The 13,388-nt window shown below is 38.0% G+C and overlaps 1 protein-coding gene across 3 annotated transcripts in view; it reads right to left on the bottom strand.

Moving 5' to 3' along the window:
* The window catches only part of LOC131675478 (RING finger protein 207-like), a 563,120-nt gene that overhangs the window by 86,278 nt on the left and 463,454 nt on the right, over positions 1–13,388 (bottom strand). The window lies entirely within an intron of this gene.

Here is a 13,388-nt window from a genome sequence, read left to right as displayed (position 1 = left end):
TTCGAATGACAGATATGGGATGACTGAAACGCAATGAGGAGACGTGCCATGGTAGTGAGTTGTGGGAGCAATCTCTTAATACAGGTACGCAGGGTGGGATGTTTTGAACGAGCCGAGGAGGGGAGGCTTCACTGGTTGATCGTTTTAGGAATTTCCTTTGGCTGTCCTAGGCTCTCTTCTGACATCCCAATTTGGGTTGGGCTCTGTGGGGTAGTGGTACCAGGTCAAGCAAATCTCGTAAGATTTGTATGCCGCGTGCTTCCGACGCGGTATACGTCAGGACAACTAGAGTCCCGTCGCGTCCAAACCGAGGATCAAATCTTTAGTTCTGCTCTCCTTGAGCGTCGAATTTTAAAAAGATCGGTACTCCTTTCGAGGAGGTCGCCGTCTCATGTTAACAAGGCTCCGACTCCCTGCGAGCGTCAGGGAAGTCGTAGCAAACTTGATTTCCGGATCTCCAAAGTATTTGAAAGCGAAGGAGTGAAAGGTAGTGGGCTATGTCAACCTTTGACGCCCAGGGAGAGGGGTGGTAATGTTTGATTACGCTGTGCCTCCCTCAAAACGGAAAAGTGTGAACAACGCATACACTAACTGTAACCTGCGCTTCCCGGTTCTCCCATTGCTGCGTTAGCCTGTTCATGGCGGTTGTTGAAATCCGGGCCTTTTGGATTTCTTCTAGTGTCCAGGACCTTTTTGCTCGTTTATGCGGTGGGCCGAGTGCGGTGGTTGCGATACGCTTCATGGTGCTGATGACTGATATCTGACAGGAGGTACGAGTATGTTTAGTTCTTTAAACTTTTTTTTTTGTTGTAGAAAGTGGAGAGTGGTGGTGGAGTGTCTTTTCTTTCGGATTATGGGAGTGGGATTACTTGTACGTCTATAAGTGGGGAGTGAGGAGTGTTATAGTTGATTGGTGGTATAAAATATTTTCCGTCAAGTAACATTTTTGCAGATTTGCAGATCATTCTTATTTTAGGGTTTGAGGGCTGATTCAACTCTTGCATCAGTATATTTTCGAGCTTATAACCTTTGTTACTGTACATTCTATATGCGCAGAGTATGCTACTTACTGCTATTACGGATGCAACAACGATTATGATGGTTACTAACGCTAAATACCTGTGTAATAGTTTCAGACGGTCCGAATATTCCTATTTGTTCCGATTATTATTTATTTTTAAGTTTTTCATTATTATTTCGTTTTTAGATAACAGTGCAACTTTCGGAATCACAAAATTTTCTTCCCTTAGTTTTTTCTTAGCCCCAAATAAATATAATGGTCCGTTCTAAGTTCGCACAACTGGGGAATCTGTATTATCCCAGTGCCACTAAAGAACATAGGCTGTATTATGCCGTTACAATTTACGTCAATTTGCGTTAAAAGAAATATTGAGAGCAATTGAGTATAATAAAACATTATTTTGTAATGTCGGTATAAGGTAATAGTATCGGTGCTAGCTTCAAGTTGCCAAGATACAAGATTTGATTTTTCCGGTGATGTAAACAGATTAAACTCGCAGGAATTATTGTTTGATTTGCGTATAGTTGGGTGCAGGCACAGGTAAAAGGAACAAATACGTTTACACTCGTTATCAATGAAATTCTCGCTTACAAAAGCATAGGTAGTTTCTCCCTCTGTCACAGTCAGGTAATCACTTTGAGGTCTAATAAATTTAGTAAGTAGTAATTTACGAAAGTAATTTACGAAATAAATTTCGTAACGTAGTTTACGAAAGTAAACTACGTTAACTTCTGCAATTTATTGTAGTGTTATGATATTAATTTTTGACATATGTATTGGTAACCTAGAGTTAGTAATTTCCCTGATGGTTTTTAGTGCATTCAGCAAAAATTGCGGATTGAAAGAAAATTGTTTGTTTTGCAGGAGTTGACGTACTTTATTTGATATGTAAATAAATTTATGTAACATGTCGTTAATTTCGGCTAAACTAAGGCTAATGTGTGTAGAATTATATACTGGGCTCATTGCGCTTGTAATGAAATCTGCACGAGCTTTTTTAAAATGCAAAAGATTTGTTTCTGATTGTAAATTATTTTCGGTGATATAAGATAAGTCATACTCGCCCATGTGTTCGGTTAAATTGCTCTCGCTCATATACAAAATATCTTCAAGAGCCTTATCGGCATGTTCGAGTAAGAGGCTGTCTAGCGATGCTAGGGCATCCCGCCCCCCGTTGGGTGTGTCAAAAGCGTATGCGTTGAGAGAGGTGCTGACTGCTTCGTTGACGTGTTTCTTTGTTTTTTTGTTTCTTCGTAGGCTGTGTATATAGAACTTTTGATGAAATCGTTTATCTCGATTGTCTTGCAAACTGTAGATATTTTTTCCAATGTTTGGGTGAATTTGTAATGTGAGTTAAATACTGAGTTGACGTCAAGAGCGGTGATAATATTCCATTTTTCTTGAATAAATCGTATGTTAGGTCCTTTTTCAAAAGTGATTCCAGGTTGACTATCATATTGTTTTGTAGTTGGCTGGTTTTGGCATATAACAGTAGTTAGTAGACTGATGAAAAGTACTCTGGGTAACAGCATTTTACTAGTGTTAGCTGGAAGAGATGTTTTTATTAAAATTTTCGTCTTGCGTTGACAGCAATTTTGTTGAAAAGCTCAATCCATTCCCAATTCTCTATTTGTTCAAAAATAATTATTAGTATGATTGGGGAGGTGTTATTATTTCTACGGAGCAGGAGTGCTGCTAATCGTGGAAACGTGTTTGAAGGATCATTAGTATTAAATTTGAGTAGCTCGCTGAGTATTGTTGTATTTTTATCTTGAACATTAGTGCTTTTTGCGTGATGATGACTAGTGGTATAATGTGTTTGTTTAGGAGCTTTTTTGTTAGTGTATTTCTCAAAGACGCCTCTTATCTCTGCTATATACTTTATGGCTGTGAGGTTCGATTTCACTCGAGGGGAGTATGGACGTGTCTTGGATGTGAGCGCGAGTTTTGATGAGAAAGTTAAAGAGGAAAAGTGTTTGAGGAGAGAAATAGAGGTGAAAAGAGCGTGGAGGCGGAGGAGGAGTGGAGAAGAGAGAGAGAGAGAGGCCTGGAGAAGAGCAGGAAAAAGCAGAGAGAGAGGAATAAAGAAAAAAAATAAAAGTTGAGGTTAAGAGAGAAAATCAGAAAGCGGGAAAGGCAGGCAGAGAGGAAGGGCGGTAAGAAGTAAAGGCAGAGACAGAAAAGGTAAGACAGGGAATAAAGGTGGGATCACGGGTAGATATAATGAGTCGAATTAAGGCGTACGGGATATGATGGAAAGATTTGTGATAACAGAAAAATTAAGAGATAAAGGTGGAAGGTTGGATAAGAAAGGCCCAGAGGAGGAAAAGAAGAAAAGAGTAAAGGTGGTGAGGGGGAGAGAGAGCGGGGAGGGGCTGAGAGAGATTATTAGAGGAGAAATGAGAGAGGCAAAGAGATGCAAGAGTGAGAGCGAGGGAAGATGGATGGGGAGGGGGGAGAAGGATTGGACAACACGATAAGAGAAGTGGGAAAAAGTAGTGGTGCAGAAGATATAATGTAAAAGATACGGACAGATATAAGGGAATTAAGAGAGGTATGGGAGGAGGAAAGGAAAGAATGGACAGAAATGTTTAAAGAAATAATGGGAAAAATGGAAAGAATAGAGGCAGAGGGGAAAAGAAGAGAAGAAAGATGGGAGAAGGAAATAGGAAAAGTTAGGAAAGAACAAGAGAGAGAGAGAAGAAAGAAAGAAAGAGAAGAAAGAAGAAAGGGAAAAAGCAGGACGTAGAGAAAAGAAACTGAAGGAAAAGTGGGGAGAGAGGATGGACCAGTTGGAAGAGGAGTGCGTGAAACTAAAAGAAAGCATAGAAGGAGGAAACAACAAGCAAAAAGGAACAGAAAGAGGCAATAAGGAAAAATTAGAGCATATGAGAGAAAAAATGGATACAGAAAGTAGGTTAAACAATATAATAGCGACAGACTTAGAGGGTGAGTTAAGATAGGAAAAGAAGGGAGAGGCAGAGGTCTGGTTAAGGGAGGTACTAGAAATGAAAGGAGAGATAGTGAATCTGAGAAGAATAGGAGGAACAGCGGAGAGGGATGATCGGAGAGAAAGAAGGAAAAACATGTGGTAAATTAGATGCGCTTCATGGGAACAAAAAGAAGGAATTATGAAGAAGAAAAAGAATCTGGCACAGAAAAAGATATACATAGATCAGGACTGGACGTGGAGGCAGAGAAGGATAAGAGAGGAAGTAAGAAAGAAAGCGAAAGAAATAAAAATTAAAGGTAAATAGGTAAAGATGTGGCATAACGGGGTGAAGTCAGAGGAAGAAGAATGGTGGTGGAGCGAGAGAGAGGGAAAAATGGTAGGAAAGGGGGTGGAAGGGTTTCGAAAACAATAGGGATAAAAGAGAGAGACAGGAGAGAAGGGAGAGAGAGGGGAGAAAGGCAGTAAAAATAATATTCTGGAACGTGGCGGGGGTAAGGAGCATGGAGGAAGACGACTGGGAATATGTTAGGGTATTCGACATAATAGGGCTAACACAAAACCTGAGTGAAGAGGCAAGGGGCAAGAACTGGTGTGGAGAAACAACTGAAAGGGTACAGCATAGAGTGGAGGGACTCAAGAAGGGAAGGAAGAAGGGGGAGAGAAATAGGGGGAGGAATAATGGCGGTAAGAGAGAGGAAAGGGATGAGTAAGGTTGAATGGAAGAAAGAAAGGACAAACGAGGTAATAGTAGGAGAAATAAAGATCGGAGGAAGGGAATAAATGATAGCATCGGTGTATATGCAACATGAGAAGAAGGATAACTATGAATACCTAAGCGAAGAGATAGAGGAGAACAGAGGAAAAACAATAATTATAGGAGGAGACTTCAACGCAAGAACAGGAAACGAAGGAAGAGAATGGGATACAGAAGAATACCTAGAGGAAATAAAGGATAAAGTGTTCAACGCAGAGGGAGAAGAAATGATAAAATGGCTAGGAGAAATGGGCTTAGTGATAACGAATAGGAGAAAAGAAGGAGATGAAGAGGGAGAAATAACATATATAGGAGCGAGAGGAATGTCGACGATAGACTATGTAGTAGGTAACGAGGAAGGTGATGAGGCGATAAAAAGGGTTTAAATAAAGGAGAGGGTAAAGTCGGACCACTTAGCAATAGAGGTGGAATTGGGAGACAAAATAGTGGAAGAAAGAAAAGAAGAAGAAAGAATGATAGACGACTGAAGCGAAGAAGGTATAAGAAAGTATCGGAGATGGATAGACGCAATAGAGGGAACAGAAAAATGGAAAGATATAAAAAATAGAGTGAAGAACGCAGTTGTAAAAAAGAAGATAAGGAAAAAAAAAGGATAAAAAAAAAGCTGGTGGAGAAAAGAATCTAAGGCAAAAAGGGATAGGGTGATGGCAGAGTTAAATAAGGTAAGAAAAGGGGAAGGAGACAGAGGCAAATACTTAGAAGCAAAGAGAGAATACAGAGGGGAAATAAGAAAAGCAAAAGAAGATGAAGGGAAAAGCGTGGCAGAAGAAATAAGAAAAGATAAGACGAGAAGAAAATTCTGGGATAAAGTGAATGGCAATAGGAAGAAAAGAATTGGATTAGATGAAAATATAGGAAAATATGGATAAAGCACTTCAAGGAACAATTGGGAGAGAAAGAAAAGGAAGAAAGCAAAGGGGAAGAAATCGAAGACAGCAAAGGAGAGGAAGGTGAAAAAATTAAAGAAAGAGAAGTAAAAGAGGTAATAAGAAAAATGAAAAAGAAAAAGGTGACAGGAGAAGATGGTATAGCAAATGAAGCGTGGGTGGAAGGCACGGAAGGCTAGTTAAAAGATATGACAAAATGCTTAAACAGAATATGGAATGGAGAAGGATATCCGGAAGAATGGAGGAAGGGAATAATAGTACCAATATGTAAGAAAGGGAAGAAAGAAGAAGTAGGAAACTATAGAGAAATACGCTGATGGATATGGGATATAAAATATATGCGGAAATACTGAGGAAAAAGCTGGAAAGAGAACTAGAAGCTAAAGAAACGCTAAGTGATACGCAGATGGGATTTAGGAAGAAAAGAGGAACAATGGACGTAATATATATATTAAAAACAATAATAGGGAAGGAAATAAGGGAAAAAGGAGGAAAACTGTTCGTATTCTTTGCAGACATGAAGGCCGCTTTTGATAAAATAAAGAGGAAGAAGATATGGGAAACAATGAAAGAGAAAGGGATAAATAGAAAAATTAGGAAAAGAATAGAGGAAATATACAAGAAAACAGGGAGTAAGGTAAAAGTTGGAGGAGAAATAATTGGGAAATAACTATTTAATCTTGCCTTTGCCGACCTGGAAGTGAAGATCAAGCAGGTGCAGGAAGGAGGGATAGTGATAGGAAGGAAGAAAATATGAACATTAGGATACGTAAAATCTGCAGAAATCTGGGGATGGAAGAGATATGAGGAAATAGAGAGACTACAACTAAAATACATAAAGTGGGTATTAGGATTAGATAGAAACACGCCAAGTTACCTAATACGATGGGAAACTGGAAGACAAGAAATGAAAGAAAGAGCATTAGAAAGAGCAATGAAGTATGAAAACAAAATAAGAGAAGAAAGAGATGGCTCAATAAAAAAAGACGCATGGAGAGAATTAAAGAAAAGGGAAAGAAATGAAAAAGATAAATAGGGTAAGAAGGAGGAGAGAGAGGAAAGGCTGGAAAAAAGTAAAATATACAGAGAGAGGGAAGAGGGAGATGAAATGAGGGAAGAGTTTTGAGAAGAAATAAGAGATGAGCTAAAGAAAAAAGATGAAAAAGAACTAGAAGAAAAACTAGAAAAATCAAGATACATAAATGAGTGGAAAGAGCTGAAAGAAGAAATGAAAAGGTATAGGTTAAAGGAAATTCAAGGAGAGGGAAGAATAAAAGGCCTGCATATAAGGGAAAGGTTTATGTTAGGTAATGAAACGAGAGGAAGCAGGTATTGGGAAAAAGAAGAAAATAAGAGATGCAGAATGTGTATGAAAGAGGAAGAAAATTGGAAGCACATGGTAGAAAAATGTGAAAAAAGCAGAAAGGAAGGGGAAGAATGGGAAAAAATAATAATAGGAAGCAAAGAAAAGATAGCGTAGATGATGGAGATAAAATGAAAAAGAAGAAGAAACGAAGAGAAGAAAGAAAAAGAAAAGCAAGAAGACGAAGCTGCAAGACCCTAAGGAGAGACAGAAACAGAAGACAGAGAAGCAAGACTCGCAGACACATCTACACACACACACATACACACACATACACACAAAACACGAACATACGCGCAAACATAAACATACACATGCACACACACACACACACACAAGACACAAGTAACAGCAACTACACAAGCGAGGGGAAGCAGGTATTGGAGGATGGAGCAAAATGGAAAAGAAGAAGAATCAAAAAAGAGAAAGAAAAAGATAAACTAGAAGACAAATCATAAGATACTAAGGAAAAATAAGTGAGGTTGAGGAAAGGAAAGGCAGAGGGAGCAATAGGAAACAAGAAAAAGGTGTCAAAGCCTTAATAAGGAGAAAGATGAAATGATTAGCAAGAAGGAGAGCAAAAGCAAAGGAAAGGCAAAGGTGAAAAGGCAAAAGAAAGTAATAAAGGAAAAGCTGAAAAGAAAATATGCAAGAAAGAGAAAAAAAAACAGAAGAGCGGAAAAGGCAGATCTTGGAGAGAGAAAGAGGAAGAGAAGATTAATCAGAAGAAAAATGAGATGAAAAGAGGAACAGGCAGGCGCAGAAGACAGGGACACAAGAGTTACAGACACACCTACAAATGCACATATTTACATAACATACACACACACACACGCACGCGCGCACTCATACACACACACACACACACACAAAACACATACATAATCAACTACACAAACTGGATACGAGACACAAATAGTAATATAAGAAATGTAAACCAAATGTAACATATAAGTTGTAAATAAATAAACTACTTTATGGCTGTGTGTAAACAGTTAGAATAGTGTTCGTGAAATTATTTTAAAGAGCGAATGTTTTTTGTTCGGAAAGGTAAAAGGCTGTCTATGGTTTAGGAAATGAGTCTATAGGCAATTTCAGGTAGGAGTACTGTCGGATGACATGATGTATGTAGTCTGTACATTTAATGCATCGTATGGCGTATGGTAGTTTTGACGTAGACAAGGTTATATGATAATTGTTGTTATATGGGTAGGGTCCTATGACAGGTCGTGCAAGTAGGTGAAAAGTTATTACTACGAATAAGTAACTTCTGCTTCCATTATGTTTGGCTTGTTATGCAATATGTTTTTAGTACGAGGTACTTTGCTGGGGGTGATTATTCATTAGTGTTATTTTTGTACATTTTTTGTGGAATTTTACGGAAGGAAACTGATAACGGGTGAGGTCTTTCGGTATTTGTGATTGTAGAGTTTGTTAGAAGCCGGTGGCTACTGCAATGTCTTGTAGTTACTTGTCGGTATCCTAAAAAAGAAAAATAGTGCAAAACAGTTGTTTTTTGTGTAATATTCAGTGTTGTTATTTTCTAAAAGACTTTGATATAGGGCAGATTGAATTTCTTTTGATGCGATTGATGTCTATTAGATTTTTTTCTATTTGTACGACATGTAAGCGTGCATCTTGTAATTTGTTGTAGAAAGTGAAACAGCAAACGTAACGGCTGATTTTGTGTTTGAGGCCCTTAATAAAAACGTTATAGCTAATTTTTCTCTCTGAGTTTCGTTTTCTGTGACTTGTAATAAGAACATTTGCGCGGCCTTTTCCATGACCATGTATTTTTGTAAATATGTGTTTATTCTGTCTCTAAATTCTATTGCCGTTTCTTCCTACATTTATGTTGATATACTTAGTCTCTTTTTTTCTATTATTAAGTCTTCAAGTAATTTTCTTTTGGCTCTGTGATCCATGCTGTTAGAAATATAGTTATTGTTGATTTTTATGTTCTGTTGATTAACCGTGGAATTTCTGGTTCCGATAATACTGGATAGATCTGTGTCTGTGTGTAGATTGGTTTCTCAGGCTTGAGCTGGGTCAGTTGATCGTCATGTTCAATTTTAAAGATAGCGGTTCGTTCTTCGAACTGTGTTGCCGACGGGGCTTCCTTGTTTAGCTTGTCTGGGTTTCTTTCTCTTTCAGGTTTCCTTGCTAGGTAAAGTAACAAGTTAGTCAAAGAATTCCAGAATGCACCAAGTAGGTGTATGCTAAAGCCATAGAGGGAATGAAGGGCATAACCATGTATAATGGTATCAAGGACAAATTTAATTGCTCTAAATATTATAAGGATGGCCAAAACAGCGGCGCTCGCTGATCCGAACATAATGAATCGACTCCATAGCGATTTCCACGTGGAATTCGCAATACGGTTCAAAGTATCCTTGTTGAGAAGTTTAGATACGGATATTTTCGGAGCTAAATTGGATTTTCCAGCGAAACCGAGCGCGATTTGATTAATGAATATATAACTGTAGGGAACATAATGTACGTACGAAGGTGTTCGATATCGTTATATGTGTAGATTCCGGTTGTTGCCATGTTTATGGGGCTATTATATTCCCAACTTTGTTTGGCCTGAGGTTTGATTAGGTGTGGAGCTTCTTCGCTAATGACGTCTGGAATGACTTTTACCCATATGTCACTGAATTTATACATTACGGACATTTTAGTATTGCAAGCTGTTTTGATTCCGTATTGTTTTGTTATATGCGTTCGAGGTGTGATAAACATCGGGGTCTCGCCGCGCGTGACCGCTAGTTCTTGGTAGCAAGTTTCAGCTTTTCTAGCTTTGACTTCTGCTGGTACGCATTTGATAATGTGTATTACCTCACACGCTATCATAGCCATATATCCGAGTTCTCTCATTAAATAGTATGCTAAAAGATCCAGTGATAAAGTGGCAATATTTAATGCGTTTATAATAACTTTCCTTTCTAATTCGCAATGCTGTAACAGTACATCATGGTATAATTTTTGTAGGTGATTTTTAATATGTTTTTCAACGAACAATATTTTAGAATTTACATAAGTAAAAAGATCCAGATCATGCTTATTTTTAACTTTGATAGAAATGAAATGCTCACCGAGCCTATTTTCTAATATGAAATATCTCGGGTGTTCTGTTTTAATAATATCAAAACTGCACTGTATCATTTTACCGAGATCTTTGAAAGAAAAAGATATATCCTCAGAATTCAATACGTAAAGTGGTCTTCGTTCATTACCGACTCCTGTTACTTTAGTCACGAGTTCTGAATATAGAATAGTATACTTGCTGGCTTGGCATGCCTGAGACTCAGTTCGGTCCCAGAATACGTATCCGAATATGTTATCAATACAACGTTCTTCGGTAAATTGACATTAAGTTCCGGATTCGAGTTTAATTTTATTTGTTTCCAGTGTTACAGAGTTAAATCTTTCTTCGAGTGATACTTTAACATAGCCAGTAACATGTACATTGCTGAATGTGCCGTAAGGGTAGGAGAAACTTCTCGCGTTAGTGTACGTGCCATCGGGGGCAATGTATCCTGCTAACTTTATCGGGTGTACGGTTGTTTGATTAATCATTAAGTTTTGTATTAGATTATCTCCGATCGTTATTATTTGATAAGAGTTCATTTTAATACATTCTTCTCGTGTCACTTCTTTACTGTATTCTATTTCGGAAAAAGGGGGAACCCATTCATAAGAGAATGCGTCGCATGTTTTGGCTGATTGTTTAACCTCTACTTTGCAATAACGAACTTTGATAGTTGCAAAATCATTAAGATGGAGAAGGGATATTTCAGTTACAGTTGAATTGATTATAGGATTAGGAATGTCGCATTCAGCAATGTCTACAAGAGAAAAGGTAGTAAAGTTAGTAAAACGTTAAAAACAATCGTAGGCTATGAAAGGATTAACTATTTTGATGTATTGTTGGAAAAAGATGCTGAGAATTACTGCTTTCATCTGAAACATAATTTTTAAATTACTACTTGTTTCGATGTATGATTTTTTTAAATGATTGGCGTGAACTATTTGAGTTTCTTTTTCGTTTATTTTTATTTTAATATTTTCTTTTTCTCCCACTTCGAGGACCAAGTAGGGACCGGCAAAGTGACTGCCTATGCGTTTATGTGGCTTCTGGCCACTTTTTAGAAAAACCTGTTGACCGACTTTGAATTTGCTAGGATTTGTTTTTTTATCGTACTGTATTTTGGCTTTTTCTTTAGATGTTATTAATTTTTCGCTAGCTATTTCGTGTATATTATGCAATTGTTTGAGCAAGTTTTCTACGTAGCCTGCATAGGTTGGTAATAAATCCTGCTCTAGCAGGGCCTCCGCGCTTGGTAGGCGTGGCTTACGAGCGAACAGCAGTTTCCATAGCGATAACTGGTGGCTGCTGTGCCAGCTTGTATTATAATTAAATATAGCAAGTTTGACGTACTGTCCTAATTTTTGGTCTTGGAAGTGAACATTTTTAGGTATTCAATTAATGATAAATAAATTCGCTCAACATTGTTAGCCTGCGGGTGATAAACCGTTGTAGTAATATGCTTAATTTTGAAGCGAGCTACAATACGTTTTATTAGTTTCGAAATGAAGTTAATGCTCTGTCACTTACTATAACGTTAGGTGTTCCAAAAGTACATATTAGGTTTTTTAATGAGGTTATTAGCTAGAGTAGTAGCTGTTTGGTTTGGCATTTGTGCCGCTATGGCGTATTTGATAAACGTGCACATGCAGGTAAGTGTTCGCCGCTTCAGTAGGTTCGAGTGGGCCTACTACGTCTATGCTGACCTTAGAAAAAGGGACAGGCGGAGTATCGGTTATGATCATTTTTTGTTTAATATTATGTCTATTTATTTTTCTTAACTGGCATGGTAAGCATTATTAAATGAATTCCTGTATATGGAATTTAAATTTAAATTTAAATCATATTCCTTTAAATGCACCCAGTAGTATTTGTTCTTGATACGTTTGTAGGTTCTATTGCAACCGTTATGACTACTTATCGCTGAACAGAGGGCTTCTTCGATTATTTATTGGCGATGCTTGATGGGGGGGGGGGGCGAAAACAATATGCCCCTGACATACTATAATCTTGACTTCAGAAGAACCCAGTGTATTTTTTATCATTCTTAAAATTTCAAAGAATTCGACGAGTTTAATTTTTTTACTTTGGGTTATACTGACGGTTTTAATTTTGTTTTCAGTTAAATTCATTACTGATTGCTTAAGTGCCAGGTATATATAATTTCTAATGTTTTTAGTAGTCTCTTTATTTTAATGACGGATTGGGATTATAAACTGCATCTTGTTTCCTATTTTGATCACAGTGGGGACGGCTAATTGTAATTTGTTCATTAGTTGTAGTTTATCATGTTTAAATTAGCTTAGTTTACCTTCATCCAGGGGGTTACCAAAGGTGTCAGAGTATAAGTAATTGTCTCGCCTCATAAATAGTGCATCCCGACAATAGATAATGTTTTCACTAGGTAACGTAACGGGTTCGGTAGGGGAGTTGACTGAGTCCTCAAGCATCACGTCTTTTAAATAGGTCATATCCTGCTTTGGTTGCATATCCTGTTTATTTTTAGAGTCTTCATCACGCGTATTATTTTATGTGCCAATTTTATTGCCTTCGGAGCAGTACGTATTTTCAGCTATTGTAGAATAATTAGTATGTGTGTCTAGTTCTGTTACTGGCGTGTCCACTTCCTGAGTAGGCGGATTATTTCTCTGACGCGGCAGGAGGGACTTGATGGCTTCCAGGTATTTTGCACTTGGTTGTCGACCCCTCGTGCGTCACGTGGTCATGGCATGCGTATTTCCTGGCCTTTCGGTGTCATCATCGGTATTTCCTAGCTGAGCTGTCAAGACCAGTATTTAAACCGGATCTTGCCCTGTTGCTTGCAAATGCTTATTGAGCTGTTCGATTTCTTGTATAGGATCTTGAAAAAGTGTGTCTACATTGACATTCGACACGCCTTTTTTATATCTAACTACAAATTAAAATTTTGCAACAATAGTCGCTGATGAGTTGCTTGTGAATTTGGGTCGCTTATTGAGTATAGATATACCAATGGTCTATGGTCAGTAATGATGATGAATTTTTGGCCTTACAGATATGGTCTGAACTGTGAAATATTCCACACTATTGCTAACAGTTCAAGTCGAATAGCGGAGTAATTATTTTTAGCAGGTGTGACGGTACATGAGATGTATGCGACAGCGTCTTCTCACTCTTCGTCATCAAATTGAGAAAGCGACCCTGCGATTCCGATTTTGGATACGTCAGTGGTAAGAAAAAATGTCCTGTCGAAATCCGGGTGTCTGTGCACCGGAGGTCCACATAATTTATCATAGAGTGTCTTGAAAGCTCTTTGCTACTC

The sequence above is a fragment of the Phymastichus coffea genome, unplaced genomic scaffold (assembly GCF_024137745.1).
Source record: "Phymastichus coffea isolate CEN01 unplaced genomic scaffold, Cenicafe_Pcof_1.1 PCOF00023, whole genome shotgun sequence".
NCBI lineage: Eukaryota > Metazoa > Arthropoda > Insecta > Hymenoptera > Eulophidae > Phymastichus > Phymastichus coffea.
The sequence above is the reverse complement of the archived record's forward strand: the minus strand, read 5'-3'. Positions and strand labels throughout refer to the sequence as shown.